The following is a 15,350-nucleotide window of genomic DNA, read 5'->3' on the forward strand; positions in this document are numbered from 1 at the left end:
AGAAAAAAAACGCCGCCAAGCTGGGCTGCGCGTGGGAGTACAGAGGCTGACGTCACAGCCTACAAAGTGCATTTTTGGGGGGTCACGGCTATTTAATTATTGCAGCGCAGAGAGAATTATGCAGGCGCCCAGGGAGCCGTCTGTGAAAAGGTGACTTTTTCACAGGAACGGAGCAACGCCTCCTTTCTGGACTGTACCACAGGAGTGCAAATGTCTCGGCAGTGCATTCTTGGGGGTTCACGTATATTAAGGGGAGTATGCAGTGCCCATGGAGTCTTCTGTGAAAAGGTCTTTAATTAAGTAGCGTTAATCCAGTTTGCTGCAGCTGGAGTACAATAATGGGCCTGCATGCACACCAGCTGTAGCGGCGTTTAGAAAACACATGCGCCACGCGGGAGCCGGCGCGTTCATCACACTTCTACATTCTAGCCACTGTAAAGTGGATAAGAAAGGAAGAAAACATCGCCCGCCGTTCACGCCAGACAGTCGAAGCAGTCGCAAACGTCTTTTTGTAGCCACTGGCCACTTCTGTGTGCGTGCACAGGATTGCGGCAGCAAAATGAAAAGATACTCTGCAACAACAAAGCAAAGGGGTCTTGCATCTTACTTCAAGAAAGTTCGAACCGATGAAGCGGACGGAGAAGAACCGCCTCCTTCGAAGGATGAAACTTCGCCCTCTTCAGCACTGGTGGAAAGCCAAGCGTGTCCGAACTTCTGGAGCGACTCAGGAGAATGCACCGGTTTATATGAATCACCTGAGAACGAACACAAGCAGGACACCCATGCGCTGCCGGGAAATGATGGTGGCCGCAGTGCAACTCCAAGTGATCTTTGTTCTACAGTCAACGCTGGGCAAAGTGACGCCTTTACTACTGGGCAATGCCCAAGGAAGGTGAGTGGCAAGGCACCTACACATTCTGGTTCGTCTCCCCTCTGTGCGACGAGTGCGAATATTTTCGACTTGGGACTGTTTGTCTCGAAAAGCAATAATGTAAATGATCCAGAGACGATGGAGAAGCTGCTGCTCAATCCGTGGACCCCTCCGGCTAACTATGATTATCCAGCCACAGGGAAAAGGAATCTGAAGTTCCAACCTCACTGGGTAGATCGTTACCCATGGCTTATTTATTCAGAGAAGCTTCAAGGAGCATTATGCAAATATTGCGTAGTCTTCGCAAGCAAGTGTGCAGGAAAAGGGGAGCACCAGCGGTTGGGCTGTTTTGTAACTAAGGAGTTCACGAATTACAAGAAAGCCATGGACGCCTTTAAGAGCCACGCATCCAGCAGTTATCACGCCATGTCAACAACGCTATCGGAGAACCTTTTAGCAGTCCGGTCCCGCTCACAGCATGACATCTTAACACAACTTGACCACGGCCTTAAAAAGCAGGCGGAAGAAAACCGCAAGAACTTGCTGCCAATAATAGAAACAATCCTTTTCTGTGGCAGGCAAGAAGTACCGCTTTGCGGCACAGACGACTCTGGTCCGATAAATATGTCTGAAGTGCTGCCATTCAAAAATGATGGAAATTTCCGCGCACTGCTTAGGATGAGAGCAAAATGTGGAGATGCCGCCTTCAGAGCTCACATGGAAACATCTCCGGCGAATTCGCTGTACACGAGCCCAAAAATTCAAAACGAGTTGATCACCCTCTGTGGTAAAATCATACAAAGAAAGATAGTGGAAAACGTCAACTCAGGTTCGTGTTTTTCAGTTCTAGCTGACGAGGTCACTGATATATCTTGCACCGCCCACATTTCCCTATGTGTAAGGTATGTTGGACAGGACACGTCGGGAGTGCCCATTCTTGAAGAAGATTTTGTAGATTTCGTTCTCGTGTACGATCTCACTGGCAAGGCGCTGGCGAGCACAATCCTGAACAGCCTTAGAGGTCGTGGCTTTGACCTGAACCTACTTTGCGGGCAAGGATACGACGGAGCGGCATCAATGAGCGGCCACCTTGACGGTGTTCAAGCCTTCATTCGTCAAACAGCGCCCAAAGCGTTGTACGTGCATTGTAGCGCCCACTCGTTGAACCTTGCTCTGCTTCACGCATGCAAACTCCCCAGCATCCGCAACTGTTTGGGAACTGTATCCTCAACGTGTACGTTTGTGAGAGCTTCGCCACAGAGGACGAACCAACTGCGAGACAAAGTAGAAGATTTAACACAAGAAAAAAAAGAAAATCAGTTCTCTCCTTTTGCCAAACAAGGTGAGTAGAGAGTCACGATGCACTTCAGCGTTTCTTTGAACTGTACGTGCCTATTGTACAATTCCTCGAATATTTGGAAGAAGAGGCCGCGTCATCTGATACTTCATCAAAAGCTTCTCAACTGCTCAATGTCATTACGAAGCCCGAGTTTGTCGTTTCGCTTCAGATCTGTAGCGACCTCTTCTCTTTGACACTGCCACTTTGCAAGTTTCTTCAAAAAATTGACTGTGACTTGGCTCAAGCGTGCGATCACGTAAAGAATGTTATAGACGTTCTTTCCACAAAAAGGGCTAGTGCGGAAACGGAATTTAATAACATTCTTTCTGAAGTCGCTCTCTTTGCTAAAGATCACAAATGTTGAGATGGCCCTACCACGCATCACTGGAAGGCAGATGCAAAGAAGCAACGTACCTTCTGCTACTCCCGAACAGTACTACCGGAGGAATGTGTGTTTGCCTTTGCTGGCTCACTTCGAAAATCAATTAAGAGACCGGTTCGATGCCCATAAGAAGGTCGTGGTTGGCCTTAACATGCTGCTGCCGAAATTCTGCGCATCGACTAGCCTTTCTGATATTGTTGATGCAGTGCAGTTCTACCTTGGCGACATTCCTTCGGCTAATGTCATCGAAGCAGAGTTCACACTGTGGGTGAACAAATGCTGCCAGATCGAAGAAAAGAATCGCCCAGCTCGTGCTTTACAGGCCTTAGAGATGTGCAACCACGACTTTTTTCCGAACATCCACAGCCTACTTTCTATCCTGGCGACTTTACCCATGTCGACGTCGACCCCGGAACGGACTTTTTCCACACTGAGAAGGTTGAAGAGCTACCTTCGAAATCATATGAACAACGACAGATTGTCCGGACTAGCACTGCTCAGCATCCATCGAGAACTTCAAGTTACCCCAGAACAAGTCCTCACAGAATTTTGCAAGTTGCCGAGAAGGAAAAACTTCCTCGTTTAAACTTCCCTCTATGTTTCAAGAGTCGATTAAAAGCTAAACCCAGCTAGCCCAAGCTTCAACCCTTCTATCCTTTCGCAATTACGAGGAAACTATCCAGCAAGCAGAATGTGCGAGCGGTAACAAGAAGATCGGAATGTCGGGCGACTTGTTTGTTTGCTTGCATACATGCTGTCACGGACTGCCATTTCTGCGACCCGGCGTAACGGCAAATTAACGGGCGCCGCACTCCCCCGCTGACCGGTGGAACCGTTCGCTCATGAAAAGACTGGCCTTTAGTGCAGGGAAGTACTGAATGGGGTGTTCTTCTTCAAACGTTAGTCGCCGATGTTTGATCCTTTGTACCTACGGCGGCGTCGGCAGGGTCGTCAAAGGCCGCGATGCACCCTGAACTAGCTTTAGACTGCAAGACGCACCGGCTGAAACCAAGGAAACTGACCATTCCCACGGGCAAAACTGCTTGTGGACAAGCCGTATGAGAGAACCCCAACAGGTTGTCACTCTCGCTCGGTTGAGGACCCTCTCCTAATTAAAAAGGGACGTGGTCAATATATTTTTAGGGTGGAGTTTCTAAGAATGAAACGTGCATGATTGGACCCATGTAGAGGTCTCTTTTCCCCCAGGACGAGAATCAGGGGACACGGAGGTCGATTTAAGAGCAGGATTTCGCCTTGCTAAGCAGTCTAGTTGCTGACCAACATGGTGTAGAAGGAGATCAAGAAGTATCCCTTAAGTGGTTGTGGCTCCGTGTCGGCTGGCCACCTAAACTTAGCCATTCGTCTAGTTGTGACGCGAAATTAACGTCTGTAACGTAGGCATCGGTACTTGAATCTCGAGTAAGCTCAACCTGTTCGAGATCGGCTTCAAGCACTAGCCTCCCGGAAACACCAGCGCTGCAACACCGCCGACATCGCAGTTGTGCCAGAACTCTCTCTGACTTCTCGCATCCGATCGTCGTGGGCTCAACGCTGCCGGTCCTCACAGGTATCCCTTCACCTGTTTATACCTTCGGACTTTTTCATCGGTAGTTTTATTGTTGGTTAGTTTTGTGTAGTTTGTAATACTTCTCTCTTGTAAGCTGATTTATTGATTTTATATGTATTTTGTTGGTACTAAGTGTTGTACTAGATTCCTCTGCAATATTCCTAGATTCCTCTGCAGTGCTGCAATATCACTAGAGTTTTGTTTTTCCCCACATACGTCTCTGATCTCTTCACTGTCTCTGCTTACGTATGGAACGACCTAACCTGCTGCCATTCCCATTGCCGACTTCGCGCTGGCGACGCTAGAGTGGCAGCTTGTAACACATACATACCATTTTTGTACCGCGGTTACACTGTGTTACTTCATCAGGAGCCGTTGGTCGCGGTGTCCCCGGCTTTGGTAATGCTATTGTCCAAACTTATTTCTTGCTTTAATCAGAATTTGAGGTTGACATACCAATTTCTTTATCTGTGTACAAATAATTGAAAAGTACCATCGAATTAATACATATAAGCAATGTACTTGTTTTATTCACGAAAATAAGCCAGTATAAATCTTAAAAAATGGCAGCCGTTCTACACGCAACCCCCCCCCCCCCCCCAAAAAAAAATTCCTGGGTACGACCCTGTAATAAGCCGTTAGACCTTAATAATTTGAGATCAATCTCTCTTACTTCATGTACAGGAAAACTGATGGAGCATGTAATTCTCAATCGTCTTAATCGCTACATGGAACAAGAAAAACTGTTTCCCTCCATCATGTACGGCTTCCGAGCGGGACTCTCCGCTCAGGATGTCATGCTGCAGCTTAAGAAGGACGTGCTAAATCCTACTTCTTCACACATCACCAGTGCCATCCTTGCGTTTGACCTGACTAAGGCTTTTGATAATGTTTCTCACCCCTCGATTTTACAATTTCTTAGTGAACTAAACGTAGGCTCTCGCATGCACAGGTATGTCTCTGCCTTTCTCAGCAACAGGTTTCTCCGCCTACAGTTGGGCACTTTTGAAACCGATCCCATCACACTAGGTAGCAAGAAAACGCCCCAGGGATCGGTTTCGTCCTCGTTCCTTTTTAACGTTACTCTCATATCACTAGCGCGGGAACTTGCCAAACTTTCTTCTATCAATCACTCCTTGTACGCGGATGACATCACTATCTGGGTCAATGCTGGCAACCATGGCGAAATCGAATCGAAGCTTCAGTTGGCCGCTGACGTTGTTAAACACGGCAACAATATTGGGCTCACCTGCTCGGCGGCTAAATCATGATGATTGATTTGTGGGGTTTAACTTCCCAAAACCACCATATGATTATGAGAGACGCCGTAGTGGAGGGCTCCGGAAGGCGGCTAAATCAGAACTCCTAGTAATTGACTTTAAAAAGCATGATACATGTCACATTCAAGTCATGCTTGATGACACCCCTATTCGTGGGGTCAATAAAATCAATATTTTAGGCCTTAATATTTCTGACAATGGTTCGAACGCTGACACCATAAAGTTAATCCGCACTTCAGTTCATAATACAGCTTTCCTCATTAAGCGCATATCCAATCATCATCACGGCATGAGGGAAGCAGACACACGCCGCCTCATACAGGCCTTTTGCCTATGCAGAATTACCTATTCTATCCCCTACCCCTATCTCTCACTTACGGAGACCGAGCAACTGAACAGACTCATTCGTAACGCCTATAAAACTGCGCTCCATCTCCCTAAATCAACAGCCACGGATAAATTACTTCAACTTGGAGTGCACAACACTTTGGGAGAGATTGTAGAGGCGCATCTTTTCAGTCAATACAAAGACTATCACTCACAGAAACAAGACAGGTACTCCTGCGCCGACTTGGAGTCAATGTTCCTGGTCACACCACGGCCACGCAAGCTGTTCCCCTCACTGTTAGCAGCAACCTATTAATCCCGCCACTCCCCAAAAATACTCACCCAGAACATAATCGGGCGCGACACGGCCGCTCACACCCAAGCCCGAGCACTCGCCAACCGGGCTCACAGCGACCTGCCTTCGCTTCGAGGTGCCAGGGATCGACTCCTCAGCCATCACGATAGTACACTATTTTATCGAAATTCCTGCCTAACGTATCCCCCACCACATAAATCTCTTTCCAGAAGTGACCAGGCTTTGTGGCGCAGACTTCAAACGGCCACAGTGACGACTCCTTTTCTTCTCTCCCTTTTTACACATGGCAAAACCTCACCTCGTTGCAACTTATGTCCTAGCACCAGAGCCAACTTCCAGCACATATTTCTGAATTGTCCAAACAAACCCAAGCCCCCGTGGCAAAGGTCAGAACACAAGGAGCGATGGGAGGCTGCTCTGCGCAGCTCGAAACCGGGTTTACAGCTCCGGACAGTGAGCTGGGCCAGAAGGGTCGCCGAAGCACAGCAGTGTTTAGCCGCCTAGAGCGGCCCGAGGGCTCATCGTCATCCTGATTCCACTTCCTCCCCTATCACACACCCCCCCCCCTCAAATGATTCCTTCGTGAATCAATAAAGTTTATTACCCACCTACCTATTCCAGGTCAATCTAGTCAAAGCAGAGACGAAGCTCTCCACTCGTCTTCGAAGAGCATTAAAAAAAAAACAGAGTGGGGGTACAGGTGTCCCTTGAGCAACAACTATGAACTTTGCTTCTAACTTTGCTTCTGATCGCTGACGTGCACGCTAGCTCGGCAGCCATCAGTGGGAGACTCGCATGCACTTCTGCATGCTGCACTCTCATCACGAAGAAAGTGTGAGAAAAGTGTTGTTCTCCTTGCAGTGGCCATATTCTCGTTCACCAGCGTTTTGTTCAGTTACATAAGATCGGATCCAGAAGAGTTAGCTGCCAGGGTCTCTTCGTATACTAACATTACAATTTGATGCTATCGCATTCATTGCGTCATCCTTGCAATGCACCTGTTACTTTTTAATTATATAAAAATTTTTTTTTACTTGAATGTGCAAGCATGCTGCCAAGTCAATAAGCGCCAAGCGCAGCTGCCAAATGAACGAAAATACGCGCATACGCTCGGTGAACAGTCGTTAGAACTGTGTTTACTAGGCTGTTCCGAAAATCGAACACCAGGCCCACTCTTTTGAGCACCGTTAATGCTATTTTCTTTTTTGCATGCTACCACCATGTTATAAAAAAACTGTTTCACTGGAATGGCGAAGCAGTGAATGTGACAGGAACAAATTGTAAGGCTGGTAGCCAACTCTTTTAGATCTCATATTGCATAACTCTACAAAACGCTGGTGTAAGAGAATGCAGCCATGCCAGGGAGAGATGTTCTTCTCGCAGTCTCTTCGCGTTAAGAGTGCAGCATGTAGAAGGGTTCACAAGGTATTCGTGCTGATGCCTGCTGTATTAGCGCGCGTATAGCAATCGCGACCACGCCCTTAGGATCAAAGTTCACGGCTACTCCTGGGGAAATCACAGCCTTTACAAAACTGAAATTATAATCATTTTAATGAAGCCAAAAATACAATGTTTCAGCCACATTTCTGGGTATGGCACTTGATGGCTCTTGCACTCTGCGGCTAAATTCTGCTGCTGCAGCAGAGTACGGCACTGATAGGCAGGTATGGCACAGCAGGGATGGTTTGGTGCAGGATGGTGCAGGTAAGCAAGTTTGGCGCACAATGGTGCAGCTGTTCCACTCCTGCAATCGACGTACGCAAGGGTGAAAGTTCTGTGCCAATTGCACCATTATGCACCAATCTGACCTGCTGCACCAGGCTGCGCATAAATGGCAACTTTTGCAATAATTGTCAATTAAAAGTGTAAACAGTTCAATCTATCCGATTATTATCATATACCAAGCAACACTGAGAGCCAACTAGACAAAGGACGCGGCCGCATTTATATCCAGTATTTGCAACTTTCAGCTACAGTGGCGCTGCCACATGGCAACCGGAGAAAGCCGTGATGCGGTGATAGAATGAAAACTTGCCTGGCAACAACATACAAGCTTGTTGTGTCCCACAACTTCTTGCACGTGTGGGAACTGAAGTACGATATATTTTCTTGGTGCAAGGTTGTGGAACCTTTCACCTTAACTGATGCATCAACAATGCCAAAGAAATCGCATGTGCTACGTGCTGCAAGGCTCAAACTGCGCCGTAAAAGGCATCATAAGCGTGCTTGGTTTTCTTTTCAGCTGGCAATGGAAAGAGAAATGGGCTATCAAACTGTACACCGTGAAACTTGTCAACATTATGGTTACCAGCGTGCACTTGAAATCAGCAGACTCCTAGGATGGAACAGAATTGCTTGGATTTTACTTACCCAAACCAAGACATGACGAAACACGCTGTAGCGAGGACCTCAGGATTCATTCTTGGGGTTCCTTGAAGTGCTGTTAAATCTAAGCCCATTGTTGTTCCTTTGCATTTAGCCCTATCGAAATTCCTCGCCGTGGCCGGCAATCGAGCCCACAGAACTCAGCAGCATGGCACTCAGCATACTGTGCTACCATGGTGGGTAATCCCAAGTCAAACACACTTGCCACGGTGCTCTAGTGGCTAAAGCACTAGGCTGGAGACCTGCAGGTAATGGGTAAAATCCTGGCCACATTTTCTATGTAGGTGAAAATGCTTGAGGCCCATGTGCAAAGATTTATGTGCACAGTAAAGAACGGTGTTGCGATGGCCTGTCTGGGAGCGTCACTCAAGAAGTCATGCCCACACTGCATCCAAGAAATTTTTGCACGGCAGATGGAGAGGCTTCGGCAGTCTAGGTTCCCAGAACGCCAATTAGCAGTGCGAAGTGAAAGGGTCTGGCAAATGTTGAAGTTGGAAGCGCGGGGTACAAGCCAAGTGAATCGAAAGAAAGGGGCTACTTTTGTAAGCATTACGTATGTTCACGGCGTTCCCCATACCCTGAAGAAAGTTGGGGACAGGTTGGGATGTAGCGTGGTTTTTTTCTGCTGTACACAAGCTTGGCCGGATTTTTGCGGCTGTGGGCAAGAAGTTATCTAGACAGAGTGAGCACGTTCACGGGTGCGACATCAAGCACCATGATAAATTGGTCGAGTGTGCCAAATAGGTAGTTTATGATATGTACGTGGACGTTAGGCAGGGTTGGAGGGAGATGAGGAGGAAGAAGAGGTTAGAAATAAAGAAGATGGCTGACACCCCATCCTAGTACTGTATATTATTAGAAATTGGCGCAACCGTGTATACTTTCTGTGCGGACATTCAAGATGTGGGTGGACTTCAGCATTGGAGCAAATCAACGCGGTGGCATCCGGATGTTGACCGCAATGCCTCAAGATGAAGAGGAACTAGCTCTTCCGAAAGCAGTGAGCACTGACACATTTGTTTTCTATATAAGCACTAAAATGAAGCTCACTCCAGACCATTTACTTGCTAAAAGAACGGTGAGGATCAACATGAAACTTCAGGATTATGAGAATTTCGTGCTGACTCCAGTAAGAAACGACGCAAAGCCTGCTACCGCTGCTTCGCCCGACAGTTCCATCGAGCTGATCAACAAGTTTCTTGAACTGCACCAAGAACAGAATAGGCAGCAAAATGATTTAATGCGCTTGCTTGTAAACGCGACGGAAAGATTAAGCAGACCGAGTCGCGAACAAGTGAAGCCAGACACGTTTGACGGAGAGTCTAGTACTCCCGAGTCCTGGCTCACGTTTTACGAGTATGCATGCAATGAAAACTACTGGCACAGCGACGAAGATAAAGTGAAAAACATGTGACTATTCCTATCGGGCATAGCAAAGAGTTGGTACAAATGGTGTCTCAACGCTCACAGCAACAAACCATTGGCAGAGTGGAAAGCAAGCTTTCTGAGCTCCTTCAGCGAGAACAAGGTGTTGCTATGGGACAAAGCAATCACGTTCAAATACAGATCTGGATCTGCACTCCGCTATTTTTATGAGAAAAGGTGCTTGTTACAGCTAGCGGACTCATCTTTGCCTGAGACGTCTGTGGTTCCACTTTTCATTCATGGTTTAAGTCCGGACCTCCAGAAGCAAATACAAATGCAAGGACCCAAGACGGTCGAAGAACTTCTGCAGGGAATGCGAAACCTCTACCTCCAAGACCTAAGAACCCATCGTCAACCCATGACACCTGTTGCAAGGAATACCGGGGCCACACGAGCTGAGGAACGACGCCCGCTTGCAAGCTGGAGACCTACTGCAACACCCATATCCTTTGTCAACGCAACATTGTTGTGGGAGGGAACTGAAGAACTTAAGTTCCATAACGGAAAGTTCACAGTCCCAGAAACAATGGTGCCTCGAATTTTGGAGCTCTATCACGACTCCCCGCACTCAGGTGGACTTGACGGCTTATGGAGGACATATCACAAGATTTGTCAGCGTTTCCAGTGGAAACACATGAAAGAGGACATTCAACGGTATGCTCAGTCTTGTCATCAATGTCAAGTTCAAAAAGCCAAGTACCTTCGGAGAACAGACGAGATGGTTTTGCCTCAACATTCCGACGTACCATTTGAAGTCATTCATCTGGATTTCGCAGAGCTCAAGAAGAAGGCTGCAGGAGTAAGAAGAACGCAGTCTTTCCTAGTGGCAATAGACCAGTGCACAAGAATAGTGGCTGCACGGCCGGGAAGGGAAGACGCAAATAATGTGATCGCTCTTTTGAGTCGAGAGATGTTCAAGAATACGAAAATAGTAATATCAGACAATGGGCCAGCGTTTCTCAGTCAGCGTTTGCAAGATTGGGCAAGGAAGGAGGAGTTGTATTGCGACGCTGCGCTCCGTACCATCCTGCAGGAAATGGCATGGCTGAAAGAATCATTCGGGATTTGAAGCAGTTCATTTCAATGTATCCAGGTTTTCAGGGTGGATGGAAGTGCTGCTTGGAGGCAGCTGTCGCTCATCACAATCGGTCGCACACTGCGAGCATTGGCTGTAGCCCATATTTTGCAGCTTTTGGAAAGGTACCAGTGCTTCCTGCTGATCAAGAACTTTGCATTGCAGACCGCCTGCAATTGTGCGAAAAACGAAAAACTTCGGAAGCCTACCAGCGATACCGGGAAAGTATGAAGAGGAACTTTGACCGTCGCCACAACACGCGGATACCTCAGATGCAACTGAACGATCTGGTGCTTGTCAGAAAAGGCCTTCCCAGCCTTTTCTGGGACCTTATCGCGTGGTGCAGATCGCAGTGCAACATGGCGTTCTCAAAAGGGTCGGTTACACCAACGATGATGGTGTGCTGGAATTTGCGACCATTGGAAACGTTTTCATGTATCACCCCAGGAGGGATGAGTCTTCAAAGAGGGGGAGTGTACGTGAACGTGAGGCAGGGTTGGAGGGAGACGAGGAGGAAGAAGAGGTTAAAAATAAAGATGGCTGACACCCCAGCCTAGTACTGTGTATTATTACATGATACACCACTATCTTGTGGAAAATGCTATGTCAGGCAGACGGGACGGTGTCTAAAAAATGGATTGTTAGACCATAAGTAGTCTTTGAGGTTGACACCTTGTTTAAATCTTTTCTTACACTGCAGGGAATGCGGCTGCGCACTCTTGCTATCAGAGACCAGGGTGCTCGCAAGAATGAAAAGAAAAATTGCACGAAAAATAGAGGAGGCATATATCATTAATAGATTAGGGGAAACATGCGTGGCAAAGCCCTCAATAACGTTACATGCGACCGAGGTATATTACTTGAGTGCTTGCCACTAAAAGGATTTATTTTCTGCTAATATGACTTGTGACTTTGTTGACCTGTATGAATATGTGTGTGCTTTTTCAAATTAATTTAGTTGATAGTTTGCGCTTGTCCTTCTCCCGTTTTTTTTTTTTTTTTTTCCGTGCCATAAGCTACGTTATGAATGAACAAACTCGCCCAACAAGTCACTCTGCTGAAAGAACCCGAGGTGGCCGAAATTTTCCTAGCCCTCCACTGCGGCGTTTCACATAATCATATGGTGGTTTTTTGATGTGCAACCCCAACTATTGTTGTTATTAATCTTTAGACAAGCAGTCCAGTGCTCTTGTTTTTTGTTTGGTTTACAATACCACAATTAATACAACTATGCCTTTGCGAGCAAAAAACACTTGAAAAAAATCTCACCGCAACTGACACATGCGAGCAGCAGCTGGGCAGACGCCGCAATCAAGTGCAAGGCTAACCGCAACTGACACATGCGAGCAGCAGCTGGGCAGACGCCGCAATCAAGTGCAAGCCTGTCTAGGGCACTAGAATTTTAGCAGCATGATTGATATTTGTAGTCTTATGCTTGCGTTGACATACACAAGCAATTTTTCTAACAACATTGATACGAAGAGCGAAGATGGTAGTAAGCCAGTTTGGCGAGACAGCTTGCTGTGTCGTATGTTTACCTGCGAAATGCCCTTGCATTGTGTTTTCCGATATTGCTCGTAGCTTGTAAGTAGGCACTGTTTTGAATAAGTGGCTCACTAGAGCACGGCTTTATTGGATAAGGCACTAGTTTGCAGAATGAAGCAATTTTAGCCCATCTTTTTTTAGGTCTGCAGTTTTGCCACAGCTGGTAAATGCCTCGGCATCCTCAGTCAAAATGATTGGAGTGGTGAAGAAACGACCGGCAGCGCAGGCGGCTCCACGTTACCTGTCTCCTGTGCTGTTTATTATTGTGTATATATATGGTCGCGTGATTGCCAGACCAAGTGGATGATAAAAAATCTGCCGAGTTTGACGCACGCTGGATGCCCAATTCAGCAGCCCAGTACGACGGAACATCACTAAAACTGGCTGCTGCACCAGCGCGTCATAGATAGAATCCGGCGCAAGATCATACCGCGAGTCCCACATTTTATGCACTCAGTCATGAGCTTCTTCCGTCATAGGAATTTCAGTGGCATGAAAAATTATTTTAGCTGCAAGCGGCGGCGACCATGCAGTGACAACACCTGCGACGAAAGCTTCGTGCATTCAGGTGATCACCGCAATGGCGACCATTTTGGTTTTCTTGTGGTGCCCTCTATAGTCGCTGAAAGTTGCGAATTCGATCTTGTTACATAATTCGGTTTACTCATATGGCTTGGTAGTGCTCATGTCATTACTGTTATCGCCGCGGTTTCTCCTCTAAAGTGATGGCACCAACATGACCAACTGTGAATTATCTAGTGATACCGTGAAAACTTGATAATTTATACCAGCAAGAAACGTGGCACGATCATGAACTAAACAGTAGTGCGCATTTACATTGTACAAATGTACATCTGCTGGTGTGTGCTGTTGCCACCAATAAAGAAATAAAGTGCCACAGCAGATGTTGCCCAAAGTGGCCTCCAGAAAGTCTTTTTTTCCTTTCTGCTGAAGTGCGGAAGATAGGCTAGTACTCTTGCACGATTGTTTTATAGCGGGCAGTGGCGACATCAAGGTGCATTTCAATGCTAATACTGAAATAGCGACAGAACGGACACTATTGGCTTTCTGCGATCCATATGTGTGCTTCTCTACCCAGTGTGATACTAAGGGACAACTAACAGTTTCATTGAAACTCGGAGTAGTCGCATGGATTCGATCATCTCCGGGTTAGTTGCGTGCAGCCCACTGCCTGTGCTGCCCACGCCGTCGTCGTACCATTCGCGTCGCTTTGCCATGGGAATTGCTTGTCCCCACTTTACTCCAGACCGAGCCCAGATGAGTAGAGTAGTGTGTTTAATTAGCGTGGGTATGACAAACTTCCACCAAGCGAAGTGCTCAGTGATTATAAGCGGTCATGAAAACAAGAGATAAGGATCGCTTGTCCATTGTTTTTTCCATGTTTTCTGTCAGCTGTAATGTTTAATGATAAGAACACACACACACACACTTTTGGGTAGTAAGTCTGGTAAGCTCATTAGTACTGAATGTTTAGGGGAAATTAGAATCTTGTTTTATTAGAAATAGTTCCGACTGACGATGATGTCCCTATAAAGCTGCTCCAAAACTAAGTTGCATTGCTCCAAAACACAGGTTTTGGTGCTCCGAACATGTTCCGAAACTCCCCCTTTACTACGCCAAAGCTGCCCAAAAACAGAATTGTCCCTGCTTCCTGAGCCGCTCCAAAACACTGCAGTTCACTTACACCCCTGTATAAACGTACACTGTTTGGAAACAGATTGTTTGTTGCACTTCACATCTTCAGTGGTTGATGGTGCTGTCTTCTGCAAGCTGTCCTTGCGCCGCCCACACAATCTCCAAAAGCCTTTCAGAGCTTTATTTTTTCACAATCATTGAACTGGAATACTGGTATCAGTTGTGATCTCGAGGGGTGCCCAGAAGCATGTGCTACAGTGCTGCAACGCACTTTGCCAACTCCGTGGCAACCTCGCACGACCATATCGTTGACATTGCAGCAAGTAACATTGGTGCAAGCTACCACCGAAGCATCAAAACAAGCTGTCGATTACAAAATTAATGACAAAATACGGCCGTCGCCTCGCTGTCCACATGAGAAGTGACCGTAGCAAAGTCTATATCTTGCATTTCTTGAAGTTCATGCTGATAACAAGTATGAAGAGCAAATTGCAACCGAATTGAGAATCAGGGTGCTACCATGTTGCGAAAATCGTTACGTTCTTTTCTGGGCAGCAACAATTTTTTCTGGTTTTTCAGAAACCTTCAACATGCCTGCAATGCGATAGCGACGAATGGCTCTTTGCGACAGCCATGGCAACAGCAAATCCTATTGTCGTCACTCAGAAATCGTGTACATGTGATTGGGCTTCAAAGTTTCGTATTGGCAAGAAGCGATCGTTGGTTGGCGCGGGCACTTTCATGACCTTCGCTTGCGGTGTGCTTGTCAGCTCCGATTTCTTTACACTCCCACTGTTCGTGAACCCTGCTGTGACCCACAGATTATTAAGGGGGGGGGGGGGGGGACGTGCCACACACAGATAGAAAAAAAAAAAGAAACAGAAAACTTCACGCTGCAGAGTGCGAGGAAGTGAGCCGAGGGGGGTCGGCGTAATAAAAAACAGAAAAGATTCAACGGGCAAGGAAGTGGCAGGTATTGGTTTGGGGGCTCCAGTGAATGGTCGTAGAGGGTGCATTCATTACGCAGGAGTAAAAAAGCCAAATTTTGACGACTGAAGTTGGGAAAGCATTTATTATGTGTGTGCGTTTAATACACGAGTAAATATGGTAGATTTCAGGTAACTGTTTGTTTCAGCATCTACTTTGTCTAATCTATGTCATGCGAAAAGGATTTGCAGTCAC

At 46.8% G+C, this 15,350-nt stretch overlaps 1 protein-coding gene across 5 annotated transcripts in view; it reads left to right on the plus strand.

Moving 5' to 3' along the window:
- LOC119160747 (protein GPR107) overlaps positions 1-15,350 on the plus strand; it is a 428,055-nt gene that overhangs the window by 318,622 nt on the left and 94,083 nt on the right. The window lies entirely within an intron of this gene.

This window comes from Rhipicephalus microplus, chromosome X (assembly GCF_043290135.1).
Source record: "Rhipicephalus microplus isolate Deutch F79 chromosome X, USDA_Rmic, whole genome shotgun sequence".
Classification (NCBI taxonomy): Eukaryota; Metazoa; Arthropoda; class Arachnida; order Ixodida; family Ixodidae; genus Rhipicephalus; species Rhipicephalus microplus.